Below are 14517 nucleotides of genomic sequence, written 5' to 3'. Positions count from 1 at the left end.
CTTATTTTCATTTCTCATCAAATCTCAACCACTCATTTTTCTCTACTTCATTCAAAATCTTTTATCTCAAAAACCGTATATCGATAAATAATAAAAATTATATTTGTGTTCTTAAAATTTCATGCTCTGTCACTAGAAGGGTCATCCGATATACTTTCGACGAATTTTTAAATCAGAGGGCGGGAACCCGTACGGCTAAGGCAATTGGTTATCACACTCTATGACCTATCACCCTCAGCATCTCACCGCCGCAACGCGCGGGTACTTTCTCTCGTATTATAAAAAGAGTACCTTCTTATCTTTGAAAATGTTGAAACTAGTGTAATATTTACACATAACACCCCTTGAAATATTTTTATTTACATTACCCTTTAACATTGTAAGTCCCAACTATTACTAGATGGGTGTTGAAGACACCTCTATGTCAATGGTGAGAGTAATTTGCAACACTATCACTTAATCTGGACGTGACCAATTTAGAGTGAATAATGTACCAGATTAACTGGAATGTTACTTATTAAGGTGACAAGCAGAATAAGTAAATACAATGCAATAATGTAACTGACAAGTAAGAAAATATGGTGAGAAAATATGTATTTTTCAAGTGTATTTTATTTATTGATTGTCAGATAAAATACAAGGTTGTTGCGGAACCAAGATAATACAAAGATGTAAATATCCTAACAACCTATAAAATACAATTGATATATACTTGGAAATTCTCCTAACAATCAAAACACTTAAAGTTGTGAAATGTTCCTTTTTATGATTGAGAGAATATTGCACAAGTTCACCAATATTGCAGAATGTATGTGTTTGCAAAGTTGTTGAATTGCTTGGGCAAGGACCTCTATTTATAGTCGAAGTATAAGCATTGGGATCTCAACTTCGACGTACAAATATGGTTGACAGCACACAAAAGTATTAGTAAATAATCCTTTGTGTGTGCTAAATAAAGTAAGACAAAAGGTTACTTTATTCAACCACTCTACATCTTTGTACTTTTATCCACAGACAAGATTATTTTTCCGGTTAAAAGGATGTAGTGTAAAAGGTCCTCCTCGTAATTAGTGTAAAGCTTTGTAAAGGCATTTACACTGGAGGATTCTCCAGTTGATTGATCTGGCAGAATGTCAACTGGGCTTCGCTGCCATTGCCATTCTCTTTCTTCCATTTGTTGTCTTAGACTTCAACTGGAATGTCTTCAGGTATATGTCTTTAGATCTCAACTGGAGGAAGTCATCAGTTGCATAAACTGTACATTGCAACTGGACTTCAAATATTTCGGACAATTTTTCATGCTCTCCAGATGTAACTGGAGAGATCCAGTTTTCAGCAAAACTGGACCTAACAAATTCCCCCTAATTGTCTTGAAATATTGCCAAGTATTTTCAAACGTGTTTCTATACAAGTGTAAGTTTGAAATACTTGAGTTTGATAAATATTAATTCTCCATGGCATTTTTATAGATCGTCAAATGCCTTGGGTTTAATTTTAATTGTTTGTAGATCTTATCAGTTATCTAACTTGTGAATTACAATCTGGCAACTTGTATATACACAATTTTACAATGAAGTTACAAGAAAGTAGATAAAATTACAAGCAGATAGATAGAAGGAAAACTTAAACAGATGGCCCTTCGCCAGTTTTCCTTCTCTTGGCAACAGATGAAATTGGCTATTTGTCTTCAAGATCAAGGCCTAATCTTTCTTCAATGTTTTCCTTGAACTTGATCAGATCTTGCAATACATATTCCCAGCCTTTTTCAACCTTGTTCTTGCGCTGCCTACTCTCTAGCAAGTTCAACATCTCTACATGCTCTGAATGACCATACTGATGGACATCAGGGTTCTCAGTTGTTCTTTTGGGTCCACCAAAGTATTGAACCTCAACCACAAAATGTTTGGCACCAGGTTTGATCGATACTTTCACATCAGTGATTTTACCTTTATTGTGCCTTCGACGCTATACATCAGATAAGTATGTGTGAGCCTCTGATTCATTTGTCAGTTTGATCTTGCTCGTGCTTAGTTTGTGAGTAGCAGCTCGAATATCATCAGTTGTGGGTTCAGATGGTTCTACCCAAGTCCTCAGATTTGCATCTCTTGATAAGGCTTTCTGTTTTCTTCCTTTGGACTTGGGTGGAGTTAATACTTTGCTGACCACCTTCTTAACTTGTTCAATCCGTTTGAAAATCCCTTCTGACCTTATCTCTTTAGCCTTTTCCACTGATACATTCAAACACTTGGCATCAAGACCAGCTTCATCGTCTTGGTAGTGTTTCTCCAGTTCTATTTTGATGTGCAAAATTGAGCTTTAAATTTATAAACTAAAACTACCCAAAAACTCACTATTACGCACTCACGGGCAGTGGACCCGATTGTTTGTAATATAGTTAGGAGGTAAGTCTAAGTTCGTTCTTAGGGATTGGGAAATGATTAGCTGCTTGTAAAATGGTTTGGAAAACGGGTGTTGCTTCGAAAATCCTTTTGACAAATAAAGTAAATGGGTTTGCAAAATAATTGCATAAATTAAAAAGAACAGTTCAAACAATATAATTAAAAGTCATCCACCTTGACTTCCCTCGACTTCAAATGTGATTGCATTTAACGAAGATCAAATTCTCTGAAGTTTAAAGATAATCGTGACAAGATTAAGCTACTCACGTGGTACCACCAACCGTGAACAAATTATCGAATCACCTAACTACTAGTTGTTAGAAATTCAAAAGTAGTGATACATTGTAATTTAAGTTATGGACTTACTTGTTGTTAAGTCATGAGTTGATGATTTCTAAGGTTGAGGGGCTAATTGTGATAATTAGCATAGTTGGTTAGTTTAGACTATAAATAGCCCTCAATCCCTTAGAAATCAAAAACACTTGGCATAACAACAACACAAAATTACACCTGAATAACACACTCCTTGATCCCAATTCTCTCTCAACACACACACAAACACCAAGAACACACACACTAACCAAACGCCATTGTTGATGTGAATTCGAATGATAAAATCGTGTTGTTACATGTGGTATCAGAGCTAAACATCATTTTGATCTCGATCCATAACTGAATTCAATCACAATTCATCAAACATTCACTTTATAATTCATTTTTTATCCTGTTTTTGTTCGTTTTTTTTTCCACTGAAAAATTCAAAAATAACCTCTTAAATCACATAAAATCACAAATGTTTGTTCACCATTCGATTTCTCATAGTTAATAACATAATCCTCTCAAGTTTCGTGTTCTAATTCGATCTGGATCAAAAGTTCAGATTTTGAGTTTTTGGCGCTAAAATTTGGTATTTGATTCTGTTGTGTTAGAAGCTGAAGTGTGTTAATCGGATCGTTGATGAGGTGAAAACAAACTATTTGCAAGTGGTTTCATGTTCCCATTCTAAGAAAATTAAAAAGATATTGAAGTTTTAAAAATCGTCAATGGAGTTGTTCATGTTCAGAGGTTGAAGACGACTTTGTGAAACTAAAACGATCTCATTTAGATCGTTTCAGTTTTTCTTTCCTTGGTACTTACATTTCAGTGTTGTGGTTTGTAAAACGATTCAAATTTGATCGTTTTGACAAGTGTGGTTGTAGTGTGAAGAGTTGATTGTGGCTAACTGATCCTTTGGATTGGTTTGGTCAATCTAATTTCTTGAAAATAATCAAGTTGTTGAGAAATCCTGATAAAGAAACCAAAACGATCTCTTTTAGATCGTTTCAGTTTTTGTGAAACCAGAACGATCTCTTTTAGATCGTTTCAAGTTTTACTTGAACATTCTCTGGTTTGAGTAATTCGTGAAGAGTTGTGTTTTGGAATCATAATATTCTTGGGTAACTGATCTTCGTGATTGGTTTTGCTCAATTCATTTCATTCCAATTCATACCAAAACTCTGCCCAAAACATTTCAGAATACTTAGAATTTTTTCTTCAAACTCTCAAGATCGTTTCAATTTTGAATCGCTTCATTCCTAGTTCAATTTAGATCGTTTCAATTTAAATCGTTTCATTCCTGCACATTTAGATCGTTTCATTCTCATTTCTTCTAAATCGTTTCACTTCACTTTCTTAAAACGATTTCAATTTAGATCGTTTCATTTTATTCCAAATTAGATCATTTCATTTCTTCTTCAAAAATCAATTCAATTCTATATTCAAATCAATTTCAAATGACTACTCGTGAAGCGTTGTCTCTGGGTACTGATACAAGACCTCCAGTTCTCTATCGTGGTAATTATGGACTTTGGAAGAAAAGGTTCATGGATTATGTGGAACGTCAGACTAATGGTCACATGCTTAAGGATTCAATCATGAATGGACTTGCTATGCATCGTCATCCTACTACCGGTGCTATTTTAACTCCTGATCTTTTGAATGCCGAACAAAGAGATCGTACTGCTGCTGACAATAGAGCTAGGTCATGCTTGTACCAAGCACTTCCTGATGAGATCTATGGCTCAATTGATTCTTATGACACAGCAAAGGAGATTTGGGATGAAGTTGCTAGACAAATGGATGGTTCTGATGTAACCTCAACAATTCGACTGACAAATGTCTTAACTGAGTTTGACAATTTTCAGAAATCACCAAATGAATCTCTTGAGTCCGTGTACTACAGATTTTGCAATGTGATCAATGAACTGAGAAAGAACAAGGTCAAGAAAGATGAGATTGAGCTGAACATCAAATTTATCAAAGCACTTGGTTCCGAATGGGAAGATTATGGAACTCAAATCAAACAACATCAAGATCTGACCAAATTCACCATTCATACTCTTTATGAATCTTTCAAGTTGAATGAGCAACAAGTTCTAAGCAAATATTCATTCAACAAAGTGCCAGAAGTTGTATCTACTGATCCGTTGGCATTGGTTGTTGAAAGACAAATGACTGTTGTTTCTTCGTCTGATGAGGAGGGAGAAGATTACTTGGCTCCAAGAGATGGTGTTCCTGATGAATTCTACCAAGCTCTTGCCGCTGTGACTAAGCATTTCAAGAAAAAGTATTTCAAAGCAAGGCCAACTAACAACAATCTTCGAACTTCTTCAACAAGTGCATTTCCAAAGAAGGAACAATATCATCACAAGAGTTTTGAACAAGGTGAAACAACTGGTTCCAAGAAAGGAGATAAGAAAGCAGAAACTGAGAAACAAATCGTGGAGAAAGGAAAAACATCTGACAAAAAGTGTTACAACTGTGGAATTCCTGGTCATTTTGCTGTGGATTGCAAGCTGCCTCGCAAGAAGAATTATGAATACTACAAGCAGAAGATGCTTTTGGCAAAGAAGGTTGAAGCCGATCAAGCCCTGATTGCTGAAGATGACAAGTGGCTTTTACTGACTGTTGATGAAGATGAAGATCTGTCTGCAAATGCATGTTTCATGGCAACGTTGAGCAAAGACAAAGCATTGGAGGCTGACAACATTGACGAGGAATATCCCGATGATGAGGTAAATCTCGACTTTACTTTTTCATCAATTAAGGATAAAGAGTCTTGTAGAATTGCCTTATCTAACTTGACGAATCATTACACTTATTTAGCCAACAAAAACAAGAAATTGAAAAATAGCATTTTATTTTCAAAAGGGGAGTACACAAAACTTCTTGAAGAAAATTCTAAACTACTTTTTGAGTATGATGCTATGAAACAAGAATTTCAAAACTATAAAGAACAAATGTTGGTTAAAGAATGTGAAATGAATGCGTCTCCTGACTCTAAGTTATTGGAAAAGTGTCATAATTTAGAAAAGACCATTCTTGATCTTGAAAAAGCCAATCAAGATCTTGAAGTTCAAAAGACCAATGAATGGCTTCGTGCGAATGCGAGACAAATGGATGTTGATATTCTGAATAAAAAACTTCAAGAAGCTGCACCAAAAACAATTGAACTCGAAAGAAAAGTTTCTGATTTAAATCATAACTGTTTTTAAAAGGCAATGAGAATGAAAACCTTGAAAGACAAATTGAGGAACATAAAAAGAATATACTTTTCTATCAAGAAAAGTTGTACAAAGTTGAACAAAATCCTCTTTTGGATTTCACTGCCTATTTCAATAAATCAAAGATTATTAAATCAGAACTTCTTCTTGGGTTGGGATTTGAGAATATCACTCCATTGCAAAAAGCCAAAGACAAGATCGAACCCTTGTATGATGAAAAGTTTTTGAGACTTGGTATGGTTCAACAATTCATTCGTCCATTGGATGACGAATTTGAGACTGATGAAGTTGAGAAAATTCAAAACAATAAATTTTTGGTTAATTATGATGCCATCAATACTTCTTACGAAACGAAAAAGTCATCAATTTTTGAATTAGAAGAGATTGCGTCTAATTTTCAAAACCAAGAATCTGTCGTTTCCCAACCTAAACCAACTAAATTGTATGTTCCATCCACATTTTTGGAAAAACAAATAGAAGGTTTACAACAAAAGGTGGAATCTCAACAAAATCTTATTAATAATCTACAGTTTCAAAGTCCGAATTCAAAGAATGAATCAGTTGTTGTTGATATCAAGAAAGTTTGTGTGAATGTTTCTACCCAAACTGATTTGAGTCTCTTAGTAGACCATTTCACTCAGACTACTTGTGATTCATCTACCAATTCATCCACCCAGATTATGACTGACTGTTCTGCATGTACTTGTCAAACTACTGCTACTTCTTTAGCTGCAAATTATGTGCAATCTGATTTATCTGATGAAGATCTTGCGCATAACTTAGTTTTGATATGGTACTTTTATAGATTTTTCACATGCGAAAATCTTGATGAGCTAGTTGTTCACCCTAAGCTTTGTGCTAGTATAGGTGTTGATACTTCTACTCAATTTTCTTGTGAAACCAAAGATGTTTCAGTCCAAGTCGACCTTATTCCTGAGACTACCCGTGGTATGATGTTGGACAACAAGATTCCTGATATTTCTACATTTTCGAATGAATTCACCAAAGACGATTTTGATAAATTCATGGAGGGAGAATATGTTTTTGACTTAGAAACTGAGAAAAAGATTGAATCTATCAAAATCATAAATTTTCAAAAAGAAATAAAAAGAGAATCTCAAAAACAAAAATCAGTGTCCAAAGCTCCAACATCATATTACTTCCAAGAACGAGTTAAACCCAAACTCGTTAAGGCTGAACAAAAGAGTCCTAACCCTCCAAAATCTGACAAACATGTTAAAAAGAAACAAGCTGTGACCTCACCAAAACCAAGGTATCACAAAGTGAAACTTTCATATGACAATCCAAATGCTTCTTTGTCTAACTATCAATCTAGTTCAATTTCTAAAGTGCCTAAGTCTAGCTCCGTTTTGCTAACTAAGGATACTTTAAATGGTGTAACTAGATATAGGGATAGATATGGATGGTTTTCAATTGCCAAACCTAAGAAGCAAGAAGTTTCCACAACCCCAAAAGAGACAAAAAGGATGAATAAGTTTAAAACCCCTCGTTCTAATCTTTTTAGTGTCAATTCAACAGGTGGAAAGACCAAATGGGTTCCTAAGTCATTAGAACCTAAGATCAATTTTAAGCAAATGTCTGTTGAGAAAAAGAAGAAGAGGAGGAGGAGAAAGAGTGCTGGTAACAGAAAGGATAGAATTTCTGTTGATTTAAACAATTCATCTTTAGTGAACAATGTTAATAAATCCAAGGCTATACCTTGTGGGGCTGTAAACAATGATAATGGTCGTGCTTGTTTGAATGCTGTTAAACATGTTACCTTTAATTCAAATGTGAATGTGCGTACTTTTTATACGAATGTGCTAATTGATGGTGTGCTTGTTAATGCTCATATTGATTCTAAAGCATGTTTGTATGCATATCCTAAGTTATACCCCCTGCCTGTGTTAACTAACCACAAAGGACCCGTCTTTACATGGGTACCTAAAGTCAGTTAAAATTTTTGATTACAGGAAATAACCATCTGTGTATGGATACTCGATTCCGGGTGTTCAAAACACATGACTGGCAATAAATCACTGCTCAAGAATTTTGTTGAAAGATTCATGGGAACTATTCGTTTCGGAAACAACAATTTCGCTCCAATTCTAGGTTATGGAGATATTGAAAGAAACGGAATTGTCATTAAGAAAGTCCACTATGTTGAAGGTCTGAGTCATAACTTGTTCAGTGTTGGACAGTTCTGTGACAACAACCTTCAAGTTCTTTTTCGACAATCTCTGTGCAAAGTCCAAACTCTAGATGGAATTGATATCCTATGCGGAGACCGTGAAGACAATCTTTTCACAGTTAATCTTGATGATAACCAACCAACTGATAATATCTGTCTTGTTTCAAAAGCTACTTCGAAAAATTCTTGGTTGTGGCATAGAAGGCTTTCTCACTTGAATTATCAAACCATCAATGCTTTAGTCAACAAGCAACTTGTTGTAGGCTTGCCTGACTACAAGTATGAGAGTGAGCATGTCTGTCCTTCTTGTGCAGTCGGGAAGATCAAGAGAACTTCTCATAAACCAAAGAAAGTTCCACATACTTTGGCACCTCTTCATTTGCTTCACATGGATCTTTGTGGGCCTATGAAAGTACAAAGCAGAAACGGGAAGAGATATATTCTGGTTATCGTTGATGATTATTCAAGATACACTTGGGTCAAGTTTCTTGCTTCAAAAGATGAAACAACTCAAATTTTGATCGATTTCATCACTTCCACTCAAGTAAATCTTCAACTTCCAGTCCGTTATATCCGTTCGGATAACGGTACTGAGTTCAAAAATGCCATCTTCGATGAATTTTGCAAATCAAAAGGCATTACTCACCAATTCTCTGCTGTTCGTACCCCGCAACAAAATGGTGTTGTTGAAAGGAGAAACCGTACGCTGGTGGAAGCAGCAAGAACAATGCTTGCTTATTCCAAGTTACCATCAAACATGTGGGCTGAAGCTGTTGACACTGCCTGTCACACTGAAAATCGGTCCATCATCAATCAGCGTCATGAGAAGACTCCTTATGAGGTTATTAACAAACGCAAACCCAACATCAATTACTTCCATATTTTTGGGTGTGTCTGTTATACCTTGAATGATCGGGAAAATGTTGGAAAGTTTGAAAGAAAAGGCGACGAAGGTTACTTTGTTGGTTACTCAAAAACATCGATTGCATATCGCATCTTTAATCGTCGAACAAACACGATTCAAGAAACCATGAATGTTTTGTTTGACGAGATGTCTGGCATGATATTTGAACAAGAAAGTTTGCTACCAACAATTAGTGATCCAAGTACTTCAAGTGCTTCCTCAAAGACGTTTACCTTAGCTTCAAAGTTCAAGAAATGTCCAACTCCAACAAGTGAAGAGCTAGATATTCTTTTCGAAGAATTCTACAACTCAAAACCGATTCAAGAAAAGGAACCTCAAGTCATCACTGAACCAATTCCAAACAATGATCCTATTCAAACAAATGAATCAGTTCCTGACAACAATCATGAATCATCTTCAAATTCTGCAGAGCAAGAAGAATCATCTTCAAGTGATATTTATTCTCAAAAGAATGTTCAAGAACAACCTTCTCAAATCACCCAAACAACATATCCATCAAATAATCCAAATGTGTATGTACCACTGGATTTTGATCATCCAAATTTTGAGGAAAGAGTTCTTCCGAGCTATGATTCCATTACTCAACAAAACTCTAGATTTAATGATGATAATGTTGACATTCATCAACAAGATCCTTTTCCTCATGACAACAAGTGGTCACGTATGCGCAAAGATCATCCTACAGAACAGATCATCGGAGATCCACAAGCTGGTGTTTCTACCCGTACTACAGTCAATGAGTGTCTTGTTGCACTTTTACTGAGTAACATCGAACCCAAAACTGTCTCTGAAGCTCTTTGTGATCCAGAGTGGGTTAAAGCAATGCAAGATGAATTAGCTCAGTTTGAGAGACTGAAGGTATGGAGATTGGTTCCAAATCCAAGGAAAGAAGAACCAATTCGCACTAAGTGGATTTTTAAGAACAAGAAGGATGAAAATGGAGTTGTAGTAAGGAACAAAGCTAGAATGGTTGCAAAGGGTTACTACCAACAACCTGGTGTGGATTTCGACGAAACTTTCGCTCCTGTTGCAAGAATGGAGGCCATTCGTATATTCTTAGCTTATGCCGCATTCAGAAACTTCACTGTGTTTCAAATGGATGTGAAGACAGCGTTCTTGAATGGAGAACTCAAAGAAGAAGTTTACGTGGAGCAACCTGAAGGTTTTGTTGATCCTAAGAAGCCAAACCATGTCTACAGGTTAGACAAGGCTCTCTATGGTTTAAAGCAGGCACCCCGAGCATGGTATGATTCCTTAACTACTTTCTTACTCAAAGGAGGCTTTACCAAAGGCACTATTGATCCTACCCTGTTTATTCGTAAGCAAGGTAAGCATGTTTTACTTGTCCAAATATATGTTGATGACATTATTTTTGGGTCAACCAGTCAAACTTTTTGCCGAAACTTTTCATCTCTAATGGTTAATCATTTTGAAATGAGCATGATTGGGGAAATGAACTACTTTTTGGGTTTACAAATCAAACAATTACCAACTGGTATTTTAATATCACAAGGTAAGTACATAAAGGATATGTTGAAAAAGTTTGATATGACTACATGTTCTTCAATTTCAACCCCAATGGCTGCTCGTACAAACATTAATGCTGATAAAAATGGGAAACCATTTGACCAAAAGAGTTATAGAAGCATGATTGGTTCGTTGTTGTATCTTACAGCATCTCGCCTAGATATAATGTTTGCAACATGTATGTGTGCTAGGTATCAAGCAGCTCCGACTGATTTACATTACCAAGCTGTGAAACGAATTTTTCGTTATCTGAAGGATACACCCAATCTTAGTCTCTGGTATCTAAGGGATACTGGATTCAATTTAACTGCCTATTCAGATGCAGATCATGCAGGTTGTAAGCTTGATCGCAATAGCACATCTGGTACTTTACAATTCTTACGGGATAAGATTGTAAGTTGGTCATCTAAGAAGCAAAATTGTGTATCACTATCAACAGCAGAGGCTGAATATGTGGCTGCTGCTAGTTGCTGTGCTCAAGTGTTATGGATGAAAACACAACTTACCGATTATGGTCTGAAATATGATCGTGTCCCTATCTATTGTGATTCACAAAGTGCCATTGCAATTGCTGTCAACTCAGTCAACCACTCACGCTCAAAGCACATTGATGTGAGATATCATTTTCTCAAAGATCATGTTGAGAAAGGTGACATTGAACTCTACTTCGTGGGAAATGACTACCAACTCGCTGATTTGTTCACAATTCCACTGGAAGAAAAGAGGTTTAATTTCTTAATCTCTAAACTTGGTATGCTAAATCTTGATCCTTGATTCACTTTACCATGGAAGGAATTCTTGATTCATTTTTCAAAAATCATAAAAAGTTGAAAAATAAAAATCAAATACAAAAATTAAAATTTTGAAAAATAACAAAAAGATTTTCTTAATTTTTTCTTTTATTTCATAGTGGCTTGCATATATTCTGTATGCAACCCGTTCTTCATTGAACTATTTATTCTAAAAATGGCTTACATATGCTATGTATGTAACTTGTGCTTAAAAGATGTATTTATTACTTCGTGGCTTATGCACACTTAGTGTATAACCCGTGCTTATTTGTGTTATTTATTTCATAATGGCTTGCATATACTCTATATGCAACCCGGTTTTAAAAAGAAAAATTATTTATGTGTCAAAGTTGGAATTAATTCATGTTGTTATACATATAAATTGATATAAGATAACGCGGAATTGAACGCCTTTGTGTACTTCCAAGTGGTCTTATATGAATGTATATGTGTAATACAAGATGTTGATTGCAATTTTGTTGCACTTATTTCAAAAACTCTCAATTGTTGATATGAGGAGCAAAGGATTGAACGCCTTTGTGTACTCCTGAGTTGTCTCATCTTGAACAATTGATTGAGTTCACTTTTCATAAAACCTGTTTTGATTTCACACAAGTCATTTTTTTTGCTTCACCTTTTCTATGAAAATCTTTTTGATCTATCTTTGCATAGATTAAGGGGGAGTTTGTGATTTCAAATCTCTTTCAAACTTCAAATGTGATTGTTTAAACATTTTTTTTCACATTTGATGATTTTTTCCAAAACATTTACTTCAAAGGAAGTTCGGTGTTTAGTTTGCACATGAGCGACTAGGTTTTTCTCAAAATTCTACTCCATGAATTTCATCATCGCTGATGAGTTCTAACCCCGGAGTATTCACTTCTTTCATTAGAAAGTGAGGGTATTGATGTGTCATATTTTATACCATTTCCCACGTGACTTTAGAACCAATTATTCGTCATTTTGATAGTTTTATATCCAACTTTCGATGCTTTGAAGGTGTGTTGAGTGTTTTCAGGTTGGAAATTGATTAGACGAATGAATTGGTCGATTTTGATGAGTTAAGGAAGAAACGGGAGAAAGATTCGGGTGAAATCACGCGAAAGATGAAGAAAACGAAATCTGGAAGTTGTAACTGCCGTTAGCCCAGTAACGGCCGTTACATAGGTGGTTTGTGGTTTCTCCTGTAACTGGCAGTTAGGGAACTAACGGCCGTTAGTTATCAACTGAAGAGTAACGGCCGTTACCCCAGTAACCCCCGTTAGACCTCAAGTATAATGCTAACGACCGTTATCCCACTAACGGCCGTTAGACGCGTGTTTTGTACAAAGGATTAGTTAGGGTTCTGCACTTTTGGACGGGATAATAACACAATTTTTAGAGTTTTTCTCATACTTAGGGATATTTTGGGAGCAAGCAAGTGATTAGGGTTTCGCTTATTTTCAGCTTTGGATTGTAATCATCATTCCTACCGGATTATCATCATTCATTTGGTATAATATGATTTCCTCTCTATTTGTTTGTTCTTACATTTCTAATATGAATAGCTAAATCTTTAGCACCTGCTTGGAGTAGTAAGCATGTCATAGGGTCGAATTGATGTTGTTTGCAAATGTTGAACAAGGTTTATATGTTTAATCGAAGATCCACATTTATTTGGATTTAAATATTGTTTTCAACTTTTATATTAATTGATTGATAATTGTAATTAGAAGTTCGGGAGAAATCTATGTAATTGTCAATTGATTTATGAAATGGTTAATCGGTCTGTAATTAACCTGAAATCGTTGGAGTTCGGGAGAAATCAACGATGAAGATTAAAAACAATTAAATTCATTTCGAATGTGTAAACGTCTATGATAGAGGGATCTGATTAGGCGAATAAGCAGTTCGGGAGAAAGCTTTCAAAAGATTAAATCATAAAATCAACTCAGGCATTTAATGCTTAACTGTTTAGAGGAGAAATTAAGTGCGGGAGTAATAATTATCTATTTAGCAGTTAAAGTTTCAAGTATAACGGGAGTTCATCTTGTCTACTTTTTGAGTCGTTCAACAAATGCAAGTAGTATTTAGACCCGATGATTGGCATGTGAGCTGATCCAAGTAGGTGTTCATTTTTAAATCTGTGTTAAGATTCAACCAATCAAATACTCTTTGCGATTAATCCTACGGGATTACTGACTTTTCTCACTAACTTTGCAACGTGACAATTCGGTCACAAAACCCCCCTTTTAATCTGGATCATTTTATTGTAACAATTGCTTATTAAGTCCTTGTGTTCGACCTCGGTTTACCAAGTCAACTATATTGCATACGAACGGGTTCACTGCCCGCAAGTGTGTAGTAGTTAGTAGCTAGGTATTTCGTGTTCATAAATTTAAGACTAGAAAATACACATCAGGTATTTTTGAGTGATGATGAATTCGTGCAACTAAGATGGAGGGAGTACAGTCGAAAAGTGAGAGGTTATGGTGATAATGTTGTGAGAAAAGGGTTAAAAGAATTGATACCCTTCCCTAAAATTCTCAAATCGCCGGGTAAAACACATTTCTATCGGATGTCATTTGTTGATATCTCGGTATTGAAGAAGCCTTCATGGACCCAATGAAGCGATGCACATCATTACCTAACCACTCAAGTGTTTCTTAACAAATGCTTGTTTTACTTCTCACGGAGATTTTCTCGTTTCTATTGACTCTTCATTTGGAAGACGTTAATATTGAAAAAGGGTGACACTCTGCTCCAGTCCCCGACTTCATTTGATCACTTTGTGTCTAGAGCTCTTGTGATTGATCATTAATTTGATCGTTATTCATTCTTTAGGACATATTTGCGTCTTTGTGATATACATGCTTATCTTTGTGATATAGCAAGAACATTTGTAGTGATATCTTAATTGATATTTCACGATGATCAAATGGAAATCCTACCATTTCTAACATCATTTCCAGCTTTGAATGTAGGTCTCTTAATTCCATTTTTGTAATTATTGAGTTAACAATAAGTCTATTGTGACCTTGGATTTTTCATAAAAGTCTTTAAGGATAGTAGAACATGGTTATCGAACGCTTAGGTGACACTGACCATGGTTTACATTCTTTGAAGCAATCTTGAGGTTGAAAAGCCAAAAGACCAAACTATG

The sequence above is a fragment of the Erigeron canadensis genome, chromosome 5, assembly GCF_010389155.1.
Source record: "Erigeron canadensis isolate Cc75 chromosome 5, C_canadensis_v1, whole genome shotgun sequence".
In the NCBI taxonomy this organism is placed as follows: Eukaryota; Viridiplantae; Streptophyta; class Magnoliopsida; order Asterales; family Asteraceae; genus Erigeron; species Erigeron canadensis.
Note: the sequence above shows the minus strand (reverse complement) of the source record.